At 38.1% G+C, this 13,302-nt stretch overlaps 2 protein-coding genes across 5 annotated transcripts in view; one reads left to right on the top strand and one right to left on the bottom strand.

Annotated features, from left to right (window-relative positions):
* LOC136036204 (protein O-mannosyl-transferase Tmtc3-like) overlaps positions 1-13,302 on the top strand; it is a 261,671-nt gene that overhangs the window by 200,736 nt on the left and 47,633 nt on the right. The window lies entirely within an intron of this gene.
* LOC136036202 (nuclear pore complex protein Nup205-like) overlaps positions 1-13,302 on the bottom strand; it is a 378,694-nt gene that overhangs the window by 336,287 nt on the left and 29,105 nt on the right. The gene's annotated exons all lie outside the window — the stretch shown is intronic.

The following is a 13,302-nucleotide window of genomic DNA, read 5'->3' as shown; positions in this document are numbered from 1 at the left end:
CAGAGCTCTTATTTCAAATTCCGACCATTGGGGGGAGGGGGAAACCGGAAATCTTGGAAAACGCTTAGAGTGGTGAAGTTGGGATGAAACTTGGTGGGTAGAATAAGCAAATAATGTAAATATGTGATTGACGTAACCGTACTGGATCCGCTCTTCTTGGGGGAAGTAGGGGGTGGTTCAGTGCTTTGGCGAGTTTGGTGCTTCTGGACGTGCTAGGACGATGAAAATTGGTAGGCGTGTCAGGGAGCTGCACAAATTGATTTGATAAAATCGTTTTCCCCGATTCGATCATCTGTGAGGCTGTAGGGAGAGGAAAAGTTAGAAAAAATGAGGTATTTATAACTTACGAGTGGGGGATCGGATCTTAATTAATTTTGATGTTTAGAAGGACCTCGTGACTCGGGGCCCTTATTTTAATTCCTGACCGACATTAAGCCTCTGATTTTCCTTTTAAATCAATCTATTGGTTCATAGAATTTTGCTGGAACTCGTATCATATGAGCTCTTGGCTCTTCCGGCCTCGTCACAAGTGGCGTATGAGCTCTTTGCTCTTGTTTTACATTAATTAAAAAAAAATCCTGAAAAAGAACGTTTTCAAAGAAATGTAAAGAGCCATATTAAATTTAAGACCAGGAAAAATAAATTTATTCTATAGTTCAAACTCAACATGACCAGAAAATACTGTTAAAGAGTCCCACCCTCCCACCCTTATTTTTCCCCAAAGTCACTCGATAAAAATTTTAAGATAGCCATTTTGTTCAACATAGTCAAAAATCTAATAACTATTTCTTTGAGGATGACAAAAACCCATAGTCCCCGGGGGAAGGGCTACAAGTTATGAACTTTGCCCATTATTTATATATAGCATTGGTTATGGGGAAGTATACAAATGTTTTCAGGGGTATTTTTTCTGGTGGTGGTCGGGAGAGGGAGCTGTGTGGGAGGATCTTTCCATGAAGGAAGTTTTCATGGGGGAAGGGATATTTCTATATATGGGTTGCTGGATTTTTCAGGATTATTTAAAAAACGATCAGAAATTGAATAAAAAAAGTTTGTTTTCAACCGAAAGTAAGGAACCATATTAAACTTAAAACGAACAGAAATTATTACGTATATGACGGGGCTCGCCCCCTACTCAATACCTCGCTCTTTACGCTAAATTTTTTTTTGTAATTTCATAACAGCTATTTATTCCAATGATACCCTTTGTGATTCAGGGGTCATTCTTAAAGAATCCCCCTCATATGTAAATAATTTTCTGTTCGTTTTAAGTTTTAATGTTGCTCCTTACTTTCAATTGGAAAAAGCTTGTTTTTATTTATTTATTATGAACAAAGCTACCTGCTTTGAAAAATTAAAACATTACGATTCGAATATTACGAATATTAGCTTTTCATTGACTAATATTTAACTCGGCAAGCCTTTTGTGTAGGGATCCGTCCAAGTTACTGCTTTTTTATAACTTACTTTTCGATCATTAACCAAATAGTATTTCAAAAATTAGGATATGTTATTCAATAAGAAGGAATATTTCATTGTCAATGAAAGCCCGACTTTTTCGGTTAAGATGCATTTTAATTGCAAATCTAAACTCTCCTTGAAACTTTTACTAAAAATTTGATTGCTTCTTAAGTCCATCTTGAGAAGTTTTATAAATGAAATAAAAGCAGTGTCTTTTCTCAATGGTTTTTACGAAAGAAAGAAAAATCAATTGAGATTAATTTTCATTTAATTGACATATTTGAATAAGTTAGTTATTATAACTGGTTTCTGTTTCCTCTCAGTCTCATCTTTAACTTTTTATCCTGATTTGCCAGAATTTATGGGAAGATAAGTCATTGTATCAGTTATATGAGCAGAGGAAGTTGCACTTGGTACGTGCCCTTACTGCCTCACTTTGGTCTCAAGACTTGAACAATTGTAATACCCCACTCCAAAGATATCTCCCCTCACACGGAAATAAAATTCCTATGTGTGCCTAGTAGCATAGCGAAGCAGTGAATGTTGACTCGACTGTATTTTGGGTATGGGAAGGGTGATAATGGAGACTCAGGACAATTTTATCAAATGCTGGTATTTTGATTCCCATGGTTCCCATATGTCTGCTTGGAATATAGGCTGAAGTAAGGATTTTATTGCGGAAATATAGTCCGTACACTACGATCGAGAACTTGTAAAACTATTGAGTGACCTCAAATGCAGTTAAATGCCTGACAATATACTAATCCTCTTGCGAGGGGGGAGGGTAATTTATTCCCATGGCCCCCAAAGCTACAACACTGACATAATTCTAGTTTTTCCCTTGATATTGGACTTTTCTAGTTGTAGGAACTTCTTTAAACATAAATGGATTCCAAAACCTCGCATTATATGGTTTTCCAGCTTCATAGTGGCGACCAACTTTAATTACACCTTGTTGGTTGCCCTATAAAGCTTAATAGTTCCATATTACATTCTCAAACATCCATCATCCAATGTTAAACACCAGATCACGTACTAGTATACTGAGAACAAAAGGAAATTAATGCTGCTTTATATACGATGCTTGAGCTGATGGTTTATGGTCAAGTGAAGACTGTCATATATGAATGGGAAAAAAAATGGATTGTTTGCAATGATTTGAAAAGGCATACCACAAGACATCTGTCTTACGAGAGTGAAAAACTAATATATACGTTTCAGTTTTTCTTATTCTATTGTAAAACGTTAAATAACTACTTTTCATTATAACTTATCGTTCCTGATCGTATCCTTTTTAAGATAATTTTTCCAGAAAAGCAATCCATACTGCCGTTTACATCTGATTTTTTCATTTTCTGACCTACCGATCTTCCCGGCTCAAAAATGGAAATATTGGTCTCCGTTCCAGTTCTTACCAAGATACGAAGGTGGCTACCAGTCCCATAAATCCTCGATTTCTTGCAATTGAGTTGTATTCATCACTTATTGTGAATTGGTGGTATCGTCCACTGTTCAGGTTTTATGAATTAAAAGGCTGGGCTCCAATTAAGATTTTGGTCAAAATTAGAATATAAAGTCAACATTTTTGATAAATAGCAATCCTGCGGAATAATAAGTCTTAAATAATATTTTTACCGCAGATTCTAGGGTGGACGGAAAAGGATATTATTATTCATGGATTTAAATTCTGCTTGACTTTTAAGCTTCTACGGGGCTGAAGCCGTCACGTTGTTTGCAATAGGGATTTTCTTATTTTCAGCTAAGTAGCATACACATGTTTAAATACATTGAAACATTGCATGTAAACAGGAAAGGAACAATATTACCATGTCAACTCGCTGAAAACAAAGCTCCTGGTAACACTTCCCAGCCTTTCCTCAACAAGAAATATCCTGGAGAGCTTTATGATCCTCCGCCTCACTTTTTCCACCTCTGTGCCGCCTGTCATGTAAATCGATTATTTTATGCCACATGGAAAAAGATTGCCGCAATGGGAGGGGCGCTATTACCTCCTGCAATTCGGGGATGGTGAACATTAGTTTTTACTTATCAAAGAACTGTGGAAAAAGTTGGACTTGAGCATAAGGAATCTTCATGTTGTTTATATTTACATTTACTTTAAATAAAAAAGAATCAGGTCAAATGTTTTAAAAGGCAAATGGTAAATCAAACACTGAAATCTACCAGCTATTTATGTAGTTCATTTTTAAAAATCTTAAAGTAAAGAATAAAGTAAACATAAGTGTAAGGGCTTATAGGCTGATTGTAAGCAACAGTCGTCTGTTAGGTTATAATCACCTTCGGCAATGAGGGGCTAGCAACTTTTGCTAGTTGCCATATCTATTATTTGTTTCCAGTGTATTTGATGGTAAAACCAATTTAGTTCCAGTGGTATGACATGTCGGGGACTTGTAAGTAATAATCTGCTGTTAGGCTACAGTCAACTTTAGCGATGAGGGGTTTGTAACTATGCTAGTTGGTGTACCCATTTATTTGTTTCCTGTGAACCTGATGCCTAGCTGAGCTGTTAGCTCATAATCTTCTTCGGCAATGAGGGGTTTGCCACTTTTTCTAGTTGGTGTACCTATTATTTGTTTCTGGTGTATTTGATGGTTAAACCAATTTGGTTTCAGTGGCAAGACATGTAGGGGACTTGTCAGTAATAATCGGTTGTTGGGCTGCAATCATCTTCAGTGATGAGGGGTTTGCAACTTCTGATGAGGGGTTTTGTTTCTGGTGAACTTGATGTCTATCACGGGAGAGAGACTTGTAAGTAAGAATCTGTTCACTTTGGGCTAGAAATTTGTGCAAATTGGTACACATTGTATTCGATCTCTTTCAATCTGACACAATTAATTGTTTACGCAACGGGTACAAACGATAATGTAAAACAATGAGGTAGTTTCGTATTAATTAGTGTCACCTATGGTATTTTAATCCTGAAAAGTTACCGATATCTTTATAATACCAACTAGATTATATAAGATAATGTACCAAGTTTTCATCCGTCACAATGTCTACGATTGAAAAGGATAAAGTTCAACTGGCCGCAAAGTCAATTTAGTCCCTTCTTTCGATATTATTTTGTAGTTGTTATTTTTTCAACGCTGAGGAATAGCCTTTGGTCATGTGATAACTGATTGCGTTCTTGTTTGAACATACCGTTTTAAAAACTTTGATAGGCTGACAACTTCATCATTTAACCGATAGTGAAGAAACAAGCACAAACGAAAATGTAAAACAATGAGATAGTTTCGTAATAATTAATAGAATGTCATCTATGGTATTTTGATCCTGAAAAGTTAGGGATAGCTTTATAATACCAACTAGATTATATAAGATATAGTTCCAAGTTTTCATCCGTCACGATGTCTACAATTGAAAAGGATAAAGTTCAACTGGCTGCAAAGTCAATTTAGTCCCTTCTTTCGATACTATTTTGTTGTTGTTTTTCAACGCTGAGGAATATCCTTTGATCATGTGATTACTGATCGATAGCGAAGAAACAAAACCAAAGTGTTGCTCTCGCAACACTTTAGTCGGTGAAACCGGACAAAGGTTGCCGCAACACTTCACGGTGCCCGGGCAACGTAGGTCTAGTTCTTTTCGTAAGACAGTGGAAATCTAATTTGAATAAATATTTCGGCCCTATGTCCAAGGGCCGTCCTCAGCAAAGCATACAACATACGACCAATAAAACTAAAATGAAATTTCTTAAAACTATCCCAGCATCCTTACTTCAGCGTAGTTCAACCAGGACATTCGTCGCTATTTGACTATCGTAGTTCCTTTTGCACCTTAAAGCGGAATGAAGCAAAATGGGAAGTGTTATAATTTTGGTTGGAATTAGTACATGACTAACTTTCAAGTAGTAGCGTACATGTTTTGAAAGATTGTTCAATTTGTGAACCGTTTTCGTATATGGAACTACCTTTGCTTTGGGGGGGGGGAGGCTCGGTTTTAACTTTCAGTATAAAGAATTGTGTTCCTTTCATTTTTTATGGCACTTGGTATTAACCAAGTGACATATAGCAATCGCCAATTCTGTCGGTCTGTCTGTCTGTCTGTCGGTCCCGGTTTTGCTACTTTAGGCACTTCCAGGTAAGCTAGGACGATGAAATTTGGCAAGCGTATCTGCGACCGGACCAGATTAAATTAGAAATAGTCGTTTTCCCGATTTGACCATCTGGCGGGGGGGCGGTTAATTCGGAAAAAATAGAAAAAATGAAGTATTTTTAACTTATGAGCGGGTGATTGGATCTTAATGAAGTTTGATGTTTGGAATGATATTGTGTCTCAGAGCTCTTATTTTAAATCCCGACCGGGTCTGATGACATTGGGGGGAGTTGGAGGGGGGAAACCTAAAATCTTGGAAAACACTTAGAGTGGAGGGATCGGGATGAAACTTGATGGGAAAAATAAGCGCAAGTCCCAGATACATGATTGACATAATCGGAACTGATTCGTTCTCTTTGGGGTAGTTGGGGGGGGGGGAGTAATTCTTAAAAATTAGAAAAATGAGGTATTTTCAACTTACGAACGGGTGATCGGATCTCAATGAAATTTGATGTTTAGAAGGATATCGTGTCTTAGAGCTCTTATTTTAAATCCCGACCGGATCTGGTGATGGGGGCAGGGAGTTGGGAGGGGGAAACCTAAAACTTGGAAAACACTTAGAGTGGAGGGATCGGGATGAAACATGGTGGGAAAAATAAACACAAGTCCTAGATAGATGATTGACATAAACGGAACGGATCCGCTCTCTTTGGGGTAGTTGGGGGGGGGATTTATGAAAAATTAAAAAAAAATGAGGTATTTTTAACTAACGAACGGGTGATCGGATCTAAATGAAATTTGATATTTAGAAGGATATCGTGGCTCAGAGCTCTTATTTTAAACCCGACCGGATCTGGTGACATTGGGCGGGGGGAGTTGTGAGGAGGAAACCTATAACTTGGAAAACACTTAGAGTGGAGGGATCGGGATGAAACTTGGTGGGGGAAAAACACGAGTCCTAGATACTTGATTGACATAACCAGAACGGATCCGCTCTCTTTGGGGTAGTTGGGGGGGGGGGGGGGTTAATTCTGAAAAATTAGAAAAAAGGAGGTATTTTTAACTTACGAACGGGTGATTGGATCTCCATGAAATTTGATATTAGAAGGATATCGTGTCTGAAAGCTCTTATTTTAAATCCTGACCGGATCTGGTGACATTGGGGGAAGTTTGGGGTTGGGAAACCTAAAATGATGGAAAACGCTTAGATTGGAGGCATTGGAATGAAACTTGGTTGGAAAAATAAGCAGAAGTTTTGCATACGTGATTTACATAATTGGAACGGTTCCGCTCAATTGCGGGGGGGGGGGGTAATTCTGAAAAATAAGAAAAAATGACGTATTTTTAACTTACGAAGGAGTGACCGGATCTTCATGAAACTTCATATTTAGAAGGAGCTCGTAACTCAGATCTCTTATTTTAAATCTCAACCGGATCCAGCGTAATTGGAGGGGGGCAGTTGAGGGGAACCAGAAATCTTAGAAAATACTTAAGAGGTGAGATCAGGATGAAACTGGATGGGAAGAATCAAAACCTGTCTAAGATACGTGACTGACATAACTAGACCATATCTGCTCTCTTTGGTGGAGTTGGGGGGGGGGGGGTAATTTTGAAAATTGAGGCATTTGTAACTTAAGAAAGGGTGACCAGATCTTAATGAAATTTGATATTTAGAAGGATCTTTCGCTTTAAAGCTCTAATTTTAAATACCAATCAGATCCTGTGACATTCGGGGGAGTTGGAGGGGGAAACCGGAATTCTCGGAAAACGTGAAAATTGGGGTATTTTTATTTTACGAACAGGTGATCGGATCGTAATGAAATTTGATATTTAGAAGGAATTCATGTCTCAGAGCTCTTATTTCAAATCCTGACCAGATCTTTTGACATTGGGGGGGAGTTGGAGGGGGAAATCTTAGAAAAACACTTGGAGTGTAGGAATCGGGATGAACCTTGATGGATAGAATAAACAAATGTCCTTGATTCGTGATTGACTGAACCATACAGGATTCGCTCTCTTTGGGGGAGTTGAGGGGAGGTGTTCAGTGATTTGGCGCGTTTGGTGCTTCTGGACGTGCTAAAACGATGAAAATTGGTAGGCGTGTCAGGGGGCTTCACAATTTGACTTGATAATGTTGTTTTCCCAGATTCGACCATCGGGGGGGGGGGGCAAAAGGGAGAGGAAAAATTAGAAAAAATTAGGTAATTATAACTTACGAGTGGGTGATCGGATCTTAATGAAAATTGATATTTAGAAGGACTTTGTGACTGAGTGCTCTTATTTTAAATCTTGACCGGCATTAAGCCTCTTATTTTCGTTTTTAAATCAATCTATTGATTTATAGAATTTTGCTAGAGCTCATACCATATGATCTCTTGGCCCTTAGCTCTTCTTGCCTCGTCACAAGTGCCATATGAGCTCTTAGCTCTTGTTTTTTAAATCAGTTCATTTATGGCTAGTTACTCGTATTTTCATTACACGTTCACTTTTGTAGCTTTACTCATGTTCCTATTTAAATAGCAGCCTGAAGGTAACCATATTAAGGGATTGGTTTCTTACTTTTAATTTTTAGATTAATATATGTGCCCCACCCTCTTCCCTATGATGTATCTTAAGAAGGAGGAAAATGAAACGTCAAGAATTGTAATGATGGTAGAATGAGATATGACATGTTTTTAAGAAGTTAACTCTTCGGAGCTTCTTCAAAGAGCGTGAATAGTTTCTATTGTTATTTTCTCTTTGTTTTAATCGAATCCAAGGCTTTTTCATGAACTTTGAAACAAAGAGTTAAAGGGCTTTCCGCTTTACTCAGATTTCCCCTTTTTTACTTTCAAATCTATTATTGAAGAAGAAAGGAGATGTTTTTAACTATGCTATTAAAAGATGTCAAAAGTCGTTCAGCTATCGGTTAAGTTCTTCAGCTTCTACAAAATTAAATAATTACAAATTGGATCGTTATGCTTATAAATTATTATTCTCGCTATCTATAGAAGGGCACTCCTTTATCATAAAGATTCAGGTGGTATATCTTTAGCCAGTGGTGTGCCATTGGAGTTAGGCAAAGGGAATAAACCGCTCAATCCCTAGGGTGGATGTAGATCTTTTTTTTATCTGAAAAACAAAAGTGGTTTCTTATTTGAGACTAAGGTTCATAGGTCTAGACTGCTCTCAATTTTTTCTGTTATATTTTGCCTGGTTAGGAGGTATATCTATTATCAATAATATGAAAAAAACTTCGTTTTCTTAAAGAGTTAAAGAGGCTGCGTCCCAAAGTCGAACCTTAAAACGTACAGGAATTAGGAGAGGCAGAAGGGGGGCTGCCGCCCCCCAAACCCCCCGCTTTTAAAGACTCTTTTGTACAGGTTTTTTGTTGTGGGGGGCTGCCGCCCCCCTAACCCCCCGCTCTTGGCTTCGGAAAGGCCCTCTTTTAATTAACAAAACAAAAAACCTGTACAAAAGAGTCTTTAAAAGCGGGGGGTTTGGGGGGCGGCAGCCCCCCAGCTGCCTCTCCTAATTCCTGTACGTTTTAAGGTTCGACTTTGGGACGCAGTCTCTTTAACTCTTTAAGAAAACGAAGTTTTTTTCATATTATTTCTGTACGTTTTTCTAGAATCCATGGTGGATGTAATTTAATAATTCCTGTACTCCTCGTACAGAAATTAGGACTGCCTCTCCTAATTCCGGTACGTTTTAAGGTTCGACTTTGGGACGCAGCCTCTTTAACTCTTTAAGAAAACGAAGTTTTTTTTCATATTTTGTGAAAAAAAACGCCCGATAAGGGACTTGAACCCTTGATCTTACGATTAAAAGTCCCACGCTCTACCGACTGAGCTAACCGGGCATGTTTGAAGTCGAAATACCTGCATGTGTATAAATATAACTTTTAAATAACTTCTAAGAATTTCAAAAATTAACATGGGCTCTTATTGGTAAGCTAGAAAATCGGGGGGTTAAGATTTTCCGACGAAACTTTCCCGGAAAATTACTCGGAGAATTTCGCGTCGAATGAGTCTTCGTACACCCAGATCCGATGTCGGCTGTGACCTGTAGGCGTGGCAGAAAAAAAAAACAAAAGGAGAACATGAACATTAACTAGCTATGCGTGGTTTCTGGAAAACAGGGAAGGAGTTATCGGATCGAGCTGAAATTTCGCGGATAAGCTCCTGGGCCCTAGGGGACCTTAACTTGTGAATTTCAGCCCGATCGGACAACGTTAAAGGGGGGCTGGGGTTGGGGGGTCGAAACTTTCGGCCAGATTTTCCCCATGAAGGAAAAGTCGGAGGGGGATGAAATTTGGCAGGTTTCTTAGTTGGAGCTCGGGCTACGAAATGCATCCCTCCCCATCCCTCTGCGACCACTGGAACCGAAGATCGCTTAACATTGTCGTGGTTCGCCTCTTTAAAGAGGCACGAGTGTGCCTCCTTGATATTTCGGTTGTAGATCTTAGCGTCAAAGCACTGGCCTACTCTTGCCTTTGCACCTTCATAAGTTTTCCTCAAAATAGAAAGTAATATCCCTAAATTAAAGAAAACATGCTTACAAAGCGAATTAACTTTGCTAATTTACTATTGTTTAATCAAGTGATAAAACGCTTGAACATAGACAAAAAAAATCCAGAAATTTTTTTTCCACCAAATGATTGGTGCAATAACCTAAATCAGGACGGTATCTATCATCTTTGTCACTCTACTCAGTTGTTTTTTTTTATGGAGTTTCTATAGAATAGAGGCTCACAACTTGTACACATCTAGTGCAAAAGAAAATCCTGGATTTATTTGGAGAAGGAGTGTCCAACCATTGCAAACATTATCACATTGTTCTTGTCTTAAGGCAACATATCAGTTTCTGAAGGATTGAATGTCAAACTTTACTGTAAAAAGTTAATAAGTGAATGAGAGGGGCATCTCTCTCCTGTGTACGATAATTTATCTTCGTTTTAAGGATTGTAAGTATCTTCAAATCCTTTCATAACATGTTTAAAGCATGTAATGTTCAAATGTTGTTTTTTCTTTTTCAAAAAAATAAGTGAAGTGACGGTGTTAAAACCTAACACGAACAAACATCATCCTGTATATAGGGGAAAGAGCATCTGCTCTATGCTAAAGTTTAGCTCATGCTTTATTGTGAGCATCCTTAATGTCAGGAAAATTTTTTGAAATCTTACGACATTAAAAGAGAGAGGAGTCATGAAGGGTGAGAGACCTTATCGTACATAGGATGGTGTTTGGTCACTTTAAGCTTTAATGTCATACTCTACTCTCGTTTGAAAATTTTATATTTAGTTTTCGCCCGTTTCTAACATCATCTTCAGGGTTGTCCTGTAAATGAGAGGGCTATTGCCCGTCTCAACCATTAGCTCTGTGCGTTGTACGTATATTTAACAAGGCTTCAACATGGTAATATCGGTAATCAGGTAGTATCAGTACTTTAAAAATTGCATGGGGGAGAGGTCCTGAATTTCGGGGAATGGATTCTCGGGTATATTTTTCGATTTGCCAGAAAGGGTGAGGGATCTTTGTTGAAATCTCGCTATAAGGTATGCCTCTATCCCTCCCACTTCAGATTGGGTTTACATATTATTTTAGTTATTTTCCTTGAAATATTCTCACTCTAAGAGGAGCTATTAATTTTAAAGGACCCAGTATCAATATTGAAGGTTTAGTCCAAATATATTTAACCGAACAAGGGAAGCGAATTAACGCCTCCTCTCCATTTTGATATGAAACACTCCTTTACAAAATTCAAAAATTTACGACTTGAAAATACGTCAAGTGCTTTAGGAATCATCCTCCATACCCCTCGACCCATCCACCAAAGGATCCATGGGCCTACCCTAAAATAATTCATTTGCAGCTATAATACCTATACATAACTTCGTGAAGTTTTAGACGAGCCAAAAGTCAAATGAAAATTAAAAATGATTGTCAATATTAGCTATTAATTTTGTATTGATTGCATGTGGGGAGTGAACCAACATTTGATATAGGGGTGGACCCTTCACGTGTTTGCCTAACCAGAAGGTCTTTTTGGGCTAAATATCCTCTTTCTAGCTGTTTTATTTATTACAAGTTCCCTTCCCGTTGTAGTAGTCATGAATATATATTAAGTCGGAGGTAAAATGGTTGAGGTTGATGTGTGCGCAACGTTGACACTAGTTGGTAGAAGAGTTTCGCGAAGAGCCGAAAATCACATAGTGACTGAGATGGGCCCAATATTGCAAAAAGAGTCTTCAACTGTGATATTTACCAGATCGGTGATATGCACTAGATGGCAGGAGTGGCCATGCAATTGAATAGTTTCAACATTATGAATCGGTTGAATGGCCGCTTGCATTTGACAGCTTTTCCGCATGCTGAGCTGAAATAATTACAGACTGGTTCAGTCAATAGGCCTGTAGTTGACCCAGATGCCTGACCACACTTGATACGAAGGTACTTCATGGACTTGGGCTGCTGGATTATGACACCATCAAGGACAAGTTTAGAATTGGTTGAGTTAGTGCCGCTAAAAACCATAAATTACGTTTTCTCTATATTGACCCGTAGTCATATTCTTCCGAATAGGGTCACTATAAGACGACGATTCTCTTGTATTCCCCTTAGCATGCTGCTTGGCTGTTGAGCAACAAGTCATCCGCTTAAGAATTAAAACTTAGATTCAGGCCCTCCAAAGAAAATGTCCCTCGAACGAGTATAGTTATAGAACAAATCTTAGAATTAAAGACTTTAAGGCTTAGAGCAGATCCTTGCCGAATTCCTTTGAAAAGCTGAATTGGATTAGAAAGCTTTTGCTTGTGGTGACCGGCGATTGTTTCTCATCCCAAAGCTAAACGAATATGCGCGTGGGAATACCAGTCATGGAGAACAAGCATGTTGCAGGGGTCGACTGATGAATCTAAGAGGCGCTAAAGTGTTTGTGAATAGGCGACAGAATCGAAGCAGCCGAAATGACGACGCTACAAAAAAAAATAGGGGTTTTTAATCAAGGATTTAGTTATCATTATTCTACTTAGTAGGCGCTAAGCATGGCCACAGCCCAACTCATGGCTGGATACAAGTTGTTTGGCTACCAGTGAAGCGTGCGACGTAATATGGGGCAGCAGTACTTTCTCAAATACTTTGCTGATAGCCGATGAAACTGCAATTGGACTCTTGCTTTTATAAAGCGAAGGTCTCGATATTTTCTTAGAAACTGGGGTAGGTCTATATCCAGTATATAGTAATGTATTGCATGTAGCCCTCGATGGGTTAACCTTTCACTATGCATTATTGAACATACGTGTATGGTTGTATTTCTTTCAAGTGAAGCTAAGTAATGATGCTTAATGTCAAAAGCTTCGTAGGAACACCCTTTAATCATAGATTACTAAGCCTAAAGGTATGCTGGAATTGTTCAAGATAAGCTATCATTTACTAATTGAATCAAATACTACGTAGACGCATGCTAAATAAGTATAGACTATTACTTGCAAATTAGGTAACAGTTTTTAGGGCATTAAAAAATTTCTATATGCCATTAAAAATGGCATATAGCCTATCTCTTATAGTAAATACTGATAATGGTCATTTGTTTGTGTTATTTAGTACATCCTTTAATATTTTGAATTTCTGTAACGCAAATATCATTATTTCTATTGATTTTACAGCATAGTCTATGAATAAAGAAATTTGCTTAATGAAAGTCGATGCAATATATTTGTTGGAAAGAATTTCAAGGTTTGAGAATTCTTGTTTTTTTTTAATATTATCTCATTTGAATAAAGTATTCCTTTATGCATGGCATCCT

The sequence above is a fragment of the Artemia franciscana genome, chromosome 15, assembly GCF_032884065.1.
Source record: "Artemia franciscana chromosome 15, ASM3288406v1, whole genome shotgun sequence".
Lineage (NCBI taxonomy): Eukaryota > Metazoa > Arthropoda > Branchiopoda > Anostraca > Artemiidae > Artemia > Artemia franciscana.
Note: the sequence above shows the minus strand (reverse complement) of the source record. Positions and strands in the feature narration are given on the sequence as shown.